General features: G+C 57.2%; 1 pseudogene; it reads left to right on the forward strand.

The window, feature by feature from the left end:
• Window positions 1-9,780: 9,780 nt before the first annotated feature.
• Window positions 9,781-9,800, forward strand: part of LOC146720565 (large subunit ribosomal RNA) — a 2,263-nt pseudogene continuing 2,243 nt past the window's right edge.

Raw genomic sequence — 9,800 nt, forward strand, 5'->3', positions numbered from 1 at the left:
TTTTAGTACCCCTAAACTGCTTGCGCCCGAAAAGCGCGCACGGCCACGACGCGGGCGACCAGAGAATGGCGCGCGCGTCGCCTGTGCCCTGTGCAACGCTTACAATGGGCGTACGAGCGATCGTTGGACGTTCGCCCGAGGTGTCTGTGCCGCGCCGACCGGCCGCGGTGCAAATCCTGGCGTCGTCTGAAATGACACACCGAAATAATAATAATAATAATGAGGAGGAGAAGCGCACAAGCGTGTAAAACGTTGGCGAACGCGCGCCCAGAGAATGCTGCGCGAATTAAAAGGGGGAGCGTGTTTGTGTATCCAAGTCGTGTGTGTACGCGAGAGCCGAGGAGAAATGGGATGAGAGTAAGAGCGCGCGCGAAGGGAGCAACAAACGGCCAAAAAAAGGGTCAGGACGGTGAATGGCACCGCTTTCCCTAGAGCGGCGCGTGCGTCGTTGTCTCCCGAAAGTAGGTAGCGCTTGTCTCACCGTCTCTCCTCTCCGTACATCACACAGACTGACCGGACTGCTCTCGCACTCTGTGCCGCGTCTCTCGGTGCGATAGCGCTCGCGCGTCTTATGCCGAGGCGCCCTTGCCCGCACACATAACGGTATTACGGAGAAATATACGGCGCGTCGTCGTCCGGCGGAGAGAGCATTCGTAATCCTTTACCTCTTTACGGAGAAGGGTTTTGAATCGCGAGCCGACCGCGTGTCCGAGTCCACGAAATTTTCGTAAAGCGAAAAAAGGGGACCGGCGCGCCGCGTCGTGTACTCGTCGAATCGATTCCGCCCGAATTTCGTATATAAAAGAGAAGGGAGAGCCGAGAATCTCGAACCCCGCGATATATCGTCTCCATTACCACCAACGAGTGTGTGTGCGGTTAGCGCCCCGGCGATTTGCCTTCTCGCGTATTTCGTGTGCTGCCGCTGCTGCTCTCTCGTTCGACGCTCTCTCTCTCTCTCCCTCTTATTAATATATATTATAGAGGAGAGACGACGATGAGCGACGCGGAGGAGGCAAACGGCTACGAAAACTCACTATGCGACGACCTCAGAGCAGGCGAGATTACCCGCTGAATTTAAGCATATTATTAAGCGGAGGAAAAGAAACTAACCAGGATTTCCTTAGTAGCGGCGAGCGAACAGGAAAGAGCCCAGCACCGAATCCCGCGGTTCCGCCGCAGGGAAATGTGGTGTTTGGGAGGATCCGCTTATCCCGAGGTGCCGCGTCGCGTCCAAGTCCATCTTGAATGGGGCTTGAGAGTGCAGCTCTAAGTGGGTGGTAAACTCCATCTAAGGCTAAATACGACCACGAGACCGATAGCGAACAAGTACCGTGAGGGAAAGTTGAAAAGAACTCTGAAGAGAGAGTTCAAGAGTACGTGAAACCTTTCAGGGGTAAACCTAAGAAACCCAAAAGATCGAACGGAGAGATTCATCGTCAGCGGCGCTGGCTTCGCGTCGGTCGGCGATGTCCCGCGGAGTCCTTGCGGCTCGCGCGCGGGCACGCTACCGTGCGCCGATGTCCGGCGCTCGTCGTCGTGCACTTCTCCCCAAGTAGAACGTCGCGACCCGCTGGGTGCCGGTCTACGGCCCGGGTGCGGTGTCTGTCGCGTCGCCGGTAAAACGGCACGCGACAAACCCTCGGTCGCCCGGCCGGCTGCTCGGCGGTACGCGCAAGGTATCAGGCCGCACTATTCACGGTGCGTCGAGACCGTCGCAAGCGCGCGCCACGGTACTCGGAGGTTACGGACTTCGCGCCGTCCCCGGTCCTGGCCCGCTGTTGGTTACAGTACGGTACACCTTCGACAGGCCTGCGAACGTCTCCCGCGGTCTCGCGGGAGACCGATACCGGTCGGCGACGCTACTGCTTTGGGTACTCTTAGGACCCGTCTTGAAACACGGACCAAGGAGTCTAACATGTACGCGAGTCATTGGGACTTGTCGCGAGACCTAAAAGCGTAATGAAAGTGAAGGTTCACACGAAACCCTTCTCGGCCCTGGCCGTCGACCTAGGGAGGATGGGCCGCGTCGCGATGCGGCCTCGCACTCCCGGGGCGTCTCGTTCTCATCGCGAGAAGAGGCGCACCCAGAGCGTACACGTTGGGACCCGAAAGATGGTGAACTATGCCTGGTCAGGACGAAGTCAGGGGAAACCCTGATGGAGGTCCGTAGCGATTCTGACGTGCAAATCGATCGTCGGAACTGGGTATAGGGGCGAAAGACTAATCGAACCATCTAGTAGCTGGTTCCCTCCGAAGTTTCCCTCAGGATAGCTGGCACTCGGCCGTTCCGCACGGAACGCGCGCGAGTCTCATCTGGTAAAGCGAATGATTAGAGGCCTTGGGGCCGAAACGACCTCAACCTATTCTCAAACTTTAAATGGGTGAGATCTCTGGCTTTCTTGAATTATGAAGCCACGAGCATCTTCGGATCAGAGTGCCAAGTGGGCCATTTTTGGTAAACAGAACTGGCGCTGTGGGATGAACCAAACGCAGAGTTAAGGCGCCCAACTCGACGCTCATGGGACACCATGAAAGGCTGTAACCGTTCACCTTTCCCGACGCCGTGGATCGGCTCGCCGGTTCCAGGATTCGGGAGGAAGGGGGAGATTCAGACTCGCTTATTCCTTATTAACAATGCTTTGGTTTATTCAAAAAGAAACAAGTAAACAAAATGATTGTTGGCATAAAGCCTAAATAGAGAAACTTATTGACTACTCGGTATAAACTAAATGTTTGTTGGCATAAAGCCCTAAATAGAGAAACTTATTGACTACTCGGTATAAACGAAATGTTTGTTGGCATAAAGCCCTAAATAGAGAAACTTATTGACTACTCGGTATAAACAAAATAAGGAGGCGTATAGCCTGTAGCGGTGTCCGGAAATGATTTACAAATTACCCGGTATAACTTAGAGATACGGTGTACGGAGGCGTATAGCCTATAGCAGAAAGAAACCGGAAACCGGGAAACCCGGCGTAATGACGAGAAACCCGTCACCCGGTGTATAGCAGGAAGAGACCGGAAACCGGGAAACCCGGCGTAACAACGAGAAACCCGTTGCCCGGCGTGTAGCTGGAAGAGACCGGAAACCGGGAAACCCGGCGTAATGACGAGAAACCCGTCACCCGGCGTGTAGCAGGAAGAGACCGGAAACCGGGAAACCCGGCGTAACAACGAGAAACCCGTTGCCCGGCGTGTAGCAGGAAGAGACCGGAAACCGGGAAACCCGGCGTAACAACGAGAAACCCGTTGCCCGGCGTGTAGCAGGAAGAGACCGGAAACCGGGAAACCCGGCGTAACAACGAGAAACCCGTTGCCCGATACTAAAGGTAGGAGGCCAGAAACCGGGAAACCCGGCGTAACAACGAGAAGCCCGTTGCCTGGCTAGGAGGTCCGGAACAGGACTGGTGCCGGCTCATCCGTCGAGCCGGCTTATATACCCTGCCGGCGGTTCCCCCACTCTACATCGAGGCTGTGGTGGGGGTAATGCCGGCGTCGTAGTGGGGCGCCTCTGGGGGTTGTAGTGGGGCGCCCCTGGGGTAGGGTGACCCGTGTATCAGTTATGTTTTTGTGTTTAGGGGCGCCTTAGGCGCCATAGCCTCAAGTGGCGGGCGGGTGATCGGCCCGCGAGGCGTTAGTAACGGACACGCCGTTACACTACCCCCTCTCTAGACGGCGGATCGCACGTGGTCGGCCGAATCGGTCGAACCGTATCGGTCCACCGTCCAGTAGGGGAGGTGGCTCGGAACTTCCGAGTGGCGTGGGCGGTATGGCGCTGGAGGAATCACGGCGGCTGGCCCGGTCCTACGCCCCGATGGTTTCCTCGTCCTCTTCCTCGGATGCCGCCTTGAGGTCCTGCACATGGATGTGGCGGTGCCATCGTCCTCGGGCGTCCTTGAGGTCAACGATTACGGGGGATACGATCCTCCGGACAGTCATCGGTCCGCTGTACTTCGGGGCCAGCTTGGCGTTGAACGCGTTGGCCTTGCTGGACAGGGGGCGGTCGCGTTTCCAGACGCGTTCGCCCAGCTGCGGTCGCCAGTCTCGTCGCCTCAGGTTGTACGGCTTCTCTTGCCGCTGGAAGGCCCGGGCGAGGTGGATTCGGACCACCTTGTAGGCGTCCTCCAACTGGGTCTGGCGGGTGCTTGGTCCTGGTGCTGGTGCGGTTCCTGGTCGATCCTCTGGATGTGGGCGGGCGAGCTCTCGGCCGTGCAGGATGTAGGCCGGAGTGTATCCGGTGGCCTCATGTCGGGCGGTGTTGATGGCGAACTGTAAGGCGGGGATTCGCTCGTCCCAGTCTTTGTGCCGCCGGCCTACGTACTGGCTGATCATTGTTTTAACCGTACGGTTCGCTCGCTCTACCGGATTGCATTGCGGAGTGTACACGGGGGATGTCCGATGTTGTATCCCGTAGGAAGCTAGCAAGGCCTTAATGCGTTGCGCGACGAACTGAGTTCCGTTATCGGACACCAGGGCGACCGGACACCCGTGCCGGTATATCAGGCGGTCGGTGAGTGCTCGGGCTACGGCTACGGCGGTGGCTTTTCTAAGCGGGACCATCTCGATCCACTTACTGAACCGGTCTTGTATGGTTAATAGCCAGGTATGGCCGCTAGTGGATCGAGGCAGGGGACCGATCAGGTCTACGGCGGCTTGTTCCCATGGTGCGCGGACGGGGGTGGCCATCATCCGTCCAGCCGGTCGTCGTTGACTGGCCTTATGCCGCGCACAATTAGCGCACCCTCGGACGTACCGGGCAATCTCCCGAAACATGCCGGGCCAGTAATATAGCTGGGCCACCCGAGCCAATGTTTTGGAAATGCCCAGGTGCCCAGCGGCCGGGTCGTCGTGCATTCGCTGAAGCAGGGCGGGTCGTTGGTCTGTAGGCACGCACTGCTTCCATTGCTCTTCGGCTGGTGTTTCCCGGAAGTCCAGATCGTGGAGTATATGCCTGTACAATCGTTGATCCTGGATTTTATAGTCCGGGTGATCGGTCGGATGTCTCCGTACTTCGGCTAGTTTACGGTGGTACCACCGGCATTTCGGCCGGGTCACCGCCAAAGCTTCCGGGAGGCGGGAGAGGGCATCTGCCACCTGGTTAAGTGTCCCGCGCCGGTACTGGATGTCAAAATCATGTTGTTGTAATTCGAACATCCAGCGGGCTAGTCGTCCGGTAGGGGCCTCGATGTGTTGTAACCACTTTAAAGCTTGGTGGTCGGTCACGACGGTGAATCGGTAGCCCTCGAGGTAATCCCGCATCCGGCGTATACCCCACACGACAGCCAAGCACTCTAGTTCGGTAGCGCTATAATTCTTCTCGGCTGCGTTGAGGGTCCGGCTGGCGTACGCGATAACCCGCTCTCCTTCGCCGAGGTGTTGGGTTAATACGGCCCCTAACCCGTGGGCGCTGGCGTCGGTTTGTAGTAGAAATGGTCGCGCAAAATCTGGACAGGCGAGGACAGGTGCGGTGGTTAAGGCCTGTTTTAGTTTCCGGAACGCGGTTTCTTCTTCTTTTGCCCAGGTCCAGCGCGCTCTCTTTTTAGTGAGTCGAGTGAGAGGGGCGGCGATAGTGGAGAAGTCAGCGATGAATCGGCGGTACCATGACGCTACCCCCAGAAATTGCCGAACCCTGCGGAGGGTCGTGGGGGCAGGCCAATCGGTAATGGCTCGCACTTTCTCTGGGTCCGTCCGGATTCCGTGCCGATCGATAACGTGTCCGAGGTACCGGAGACTTGGCCGGCAGAAGTGACACTTTTCTGGGTTGAGACGGAGTCGGGCGTCACGGAGGCGGCGAAAGACTTCGGCCAAGTGGCCTAGGTGCTCCTCGAAAGTACGGGATGCGACAACTATGTCGTCCAAGTAGACGAGGACGTGTGGCTCTAATTCGGGTCCTAGCACGGTGTCGAGCAGCCGTTGGAAGGTGGCCGGTGCTGAATGCAGTCCGAATGGCATGACGCGGAACTGCATCAGCCCTCTCCCTGGCACCGTGAAGGCGGTTGCGGGGCGGCTCTCCGGAGTTAGTGGCACTTGCCAATACCCGCTGCGTAGGTCCAACGTGGACAAGTAGTGTGCGCCTCGTAGCTTATCCAAGGTGGCGGCAATGTGAGGCAGCGGGTATGCATCTTTCTCGGAGGCCGCGTTTAATCGGCGGAAGTCTATACAAAATCGGTAGGTCCCGTCTTTCTTCTTTGCCAGCACTATCGGAGAGCTCCAGGCGCTGGTGGAGGGCTCGATGACTCCTTCGGCTTCCATCTTTTGGACCTCTTGGTCGATCACGGCTTGCATGGCCGGATTACGGGGCCGATATCGTTGTTTAATGGGCGGCCCCGGTTTTAGCCGAATTTGGTGCGTGGCTTTGTCGGTCGGGCCGCGGACCGATTCGAACTTTGGAAGTTCGTTATTTAGAAAGGCCTGTAGCCTTAGCGCCTCGCTGGTAGTTCCTGGGCTGATACTGGCTGTCGCGATTCCATCTTTGGTTGTTGTCTCGGTGACAGGTCTGGGCGGCGGGCGCAGCTCGACTCCTAATTTCGCCCAGAGGTCTATGCCTATTAGTACGGCGTTGTCTAGTTGTGGTAGTACGGAGAAGCGGTGGCGGTACGATTTTCCGCGTAACCTGACCGTTGCTTCGATGGTCTCGGCAATGGGGACTTGCGTCCCGTCGGCCAGGCGTATCTGGGCTGCCTTGAGATCTGGGCTAGACGGTGTGCGGTTGATTCGGCGGGCCGTTTCAGCGTTTACAAATGAGATCTCTGAGCCGGAATCGAGGAGGCCCCACAAATGTTGTCCGGCGATCTGGATCCGGAGGTGCGGTCTCGGGTTGTATTTTAGGTCGAGTCGGGCTGGACGACGGCCGCGACGTCTCCGGCCCGCACCCCGTTTCCCGTCGGGGGGTGGCAGTCACGGGTGAGGACCCCGTCCTTGCCACATCTCGAGCAGAATTTCTTCGGAGGTCGCTGGCAGTGCAGGCGTGTATGTCCTCGTTGCTTGCACCTCCAGCAACATTCCTCCCGACTGTAGACCGCGGAAGCTACGACCGGGGTGTGGCTTTGCGGCACGTCCCTTCGTCGTTCCTGTCTTCGGCGGTCGGCCTCTTCGTATTCGGTGGCTCGGATGCTCAGATCCCCGACGCTGAGCACGTCCGCCCGACGGATGTACAATTGGTACTCCGGATCCATGTTTTCGTAGAGCTGTTCCAGTTGGTCTAAGGGTGAATATCCCCCGGCGCGCCGCATCATGGTCAGAACCTCGGTGGCGTACTTTTGGAAGGACTCTTTAGGGCGTTGTTGACGTCCCTGGATCGTCCTTTTCATCTGTCTCTCATACCCGCTTGGCAGGTATTGCTGGCGGACAGCTTGGCGAAAGTCGGCCCAGCTGGCTATGGTATCGCGGATGTTGCGATACCACAGCAGGGCGTCTCCCCGTAAGAGTTCGGGTAGCCCTAACAGCATCTGGGCGTCGGTGTAGCTGTAGCCCAGGCACAGCTCTTCCGTACGCTCGAGGAATGCCAGGGGGTCCTTGCCCTCGAAGTGGCACCCCCATTTTCGGATCTGATCCATGATCCTGGCCGGTTCAACAGGTGTCGGGGTGGTAGCTTCTTCGTCTTTGGTTGGGCTTCCGGTGGCCATTTCGACGTTGATAGTGGGCACAGGTAGGTGAGTTCGAAATAGCGCGGGGTTTTGCCCGACAAATCGGCGGAGGCGTCGGCGGACCTCGTCTAAAGTTCCTTGGCTATCGATTCCGTGTCTTTTGGCCAAGGCAATAGCTTCGGATTTTGATAATTGATTTACCCACGCGGGCATCTGGATAGGCTTAAGCGAGTCGGGATCTCCACTGGGCAGGTCCCTGTTCGGGCGCCATGTAACGGTTCACCTTTCCCGACGCCGCGGATCGGCTCGCCGGTTCCAGGATTCGGGAGGAAGGGGGAGATTCAGACTCGCTTATTCCTTATTAACAATGCTTTGGTTTATTCAAAAAGAAACAAGTAAACAAAATGATTGTTGGCATAAAGCCTAAATAGAGAAACTTATTGACTACTCGGTATAAACGGAAATGTTTGTTGGCATAAAGCCCTAAATAGAGAAACTTATTGACTACTCGGTATAAACAAAATGATTGTTGGCATAAAGCCCTAAATAGAGAAACTTATTGACTACTCGGTATAAACAAAATAAGGAGGCGTATAGCCTGTAGCGGTGTCCGGAAAAGATTTACAAATTACCCGGTATAACTTAGAGATACGGTGTACGGAGGCGTATAGCCTATAGCAGAAAGAAACCGGAAACCGGGAAACCCGGCGTAATGACGAGAAACTCGTCACCCGGTGTATAGCAGGAAGAGACCGGAAACCGGGAAACCCGGCGTAACAACGAGAAACCCGTTGCCCGGCGTGTAGCAGGAAGAGACCGGAAACCGGGAAACCCGGCGTAATGACGAGAAACCCGTCACCCGGCGTGTAGCAGGAAGAGACCGGAAACCGGGAAACCCGGCGTAACAACGAGAAACCCGTTGCCCGGCGTGTAGCAGGAAGAGACCGGAAACCGGGAAACCCGGCGTAACAACGAGAAACCCGTTGCCCGGCGTGTAGCAGGAAGAGACCGGAAACCGGGAAACCCGGCGTAACAACGAGAAACCCGTTGCCCGATACTAAAGGTAGGAGGCCAGAAACCGGGAAACCCGGCGTAACAACGAGAAGCCCGTTGCCTGGCTAGGAGGTCCGGAACAGGACTGGTGCCGGCTCATCCGTCGAGCCGGCTTATATACCCTGCCGGCGGTTCCCCCACTCTACATCGAGGCTGTGGTGGGGGTAATGCCGGCGTCGTAGTGGGGCGCCTCTGGGGGTTGTAGTGGGGCGCCCCTGGGGTAGGGTGACCCGTGTATCAGTTATGTTTTTGTGTTTAGGGGCGCCTTAGGCGCCATAGCCTCAAGTGGCGGGCGGGTGATCGGCCCGCGAGGCGTTAGTAACGGACACGCCGTTACAAGGCGTTGGTTGCTTAAGACAGCAGGACGGTGGCCATGGAAGTCGGAATCCGCTAAGGAGTGTGTAACAACTCACCTGCCGAAGCAACTAGCCCTGAAAATGGATGGCGCTGAAGCGTCGAGCCTATACTCTGCCGTCAGCGGCAAGTGGGGCGGCAACCGGGAGCGGGCGTTAGTCTTCTCTCGCGTCGTCACGAAGCCCTGACGAGTAGGAGGGTCGCGACGGTGAGCGCAGAAGGGTCTGGGCGCGAGCCTGCCTGGAGCCGCCGTCGGTGCAGATCTTGGTGGTAGTAGCAAATACTCCAGCGAGGCCCTGGAGGACTGACGTGGAGAAGGGTTTCGTGTGAACAGCCGTTGCACACGAGTCAGTCGATCCTAAGCCCTAGGAGAAATCCTATGTCAATGACGGCGTACAATATACTCGAGTGTCGAGAAATAATAATAAATATTATACGAAAGACACACGCCCGTCGGGCAATAGGGAATCCGGTTCCTATTCCGGAACCCGGCAGCGGAACCGCATACAATTCGGGCCCTCGTAAGAGTGTTCGTCGGGGTAACCCAAAATGACCTGGAGACGCCGTCGGGAGATCCGGGAAGAGTTTTCTTTTCTGTATAAGCGTTCGAGTTCCCTGGAAACCTCTAGCAGGGAGATAGGGTTTGGAACGCGAAGAGCACCGCAGTTGCGGCGGTGTCCGGATCTTCCCCTCGGACCTTGAAAATCCAGGAGAGGGCCACGTGGAGGTGTCGCGCCGGTTCGTACCCATATCCGCAGCAGGTCTCCAAGGTAAAGAGCCTCTAGTCGATAGAATAATGTAGGTAAG

This window comes from Nylanderia fulva, unplaced genomic scaffold (genome assembly GCF_048542155.1).
Source record: "Nylanderia fulva isolate GAGA-0341 unplaced genomic scaffold, ASM4854215v1 Scaffold669, whole genome shotgun sequence".
In the NCBI taxonomy this organism is placed as follows: Eukaryota; Metazoa; Arthropoda; class Insecta; order Hymenoptera; family Formicidae; genus Nylanderia; species Nylanderia fulva.